Raw genomic sequence first — 207 nt, 5'->3', positions numbered from 1 at the left:
TATCAACTATATCAACTAATTAACTACTTTTTTTTAAAATATTATTAAATAATATAACCTTTTACCAATAAAAATTGAGGTAATCATTTTAAAAAATAATTATTCATATCATGTATAACAAGGATTTTTTTCGTAAATAAAATAAAAAAATTAATTATTTTCCCATAAAAGAGATCTCAGCTTTATTTTCAAGAATACGATTTTTTT

This window comes from Arachis ipaensis, chromosome B01, assembly GCF_000816755.2.
Source record: "Arachis ipaensis cultivar K30076 chromosome B01, Araip1.1, whole genome shotgun sequence".
Classification (NCBI taxonomy): domain Eukaryota; kingdom Viridiplantae; phylum Streptophyta; class Magnoliopsida; order Fabales; family Fabaceae; genus Arachis; species Arachis ipaensis.
The sequence above is the reverse complement of the archived record's forward strand: the minus strand, read 5'-3'. Positions refer to the sequence as shown.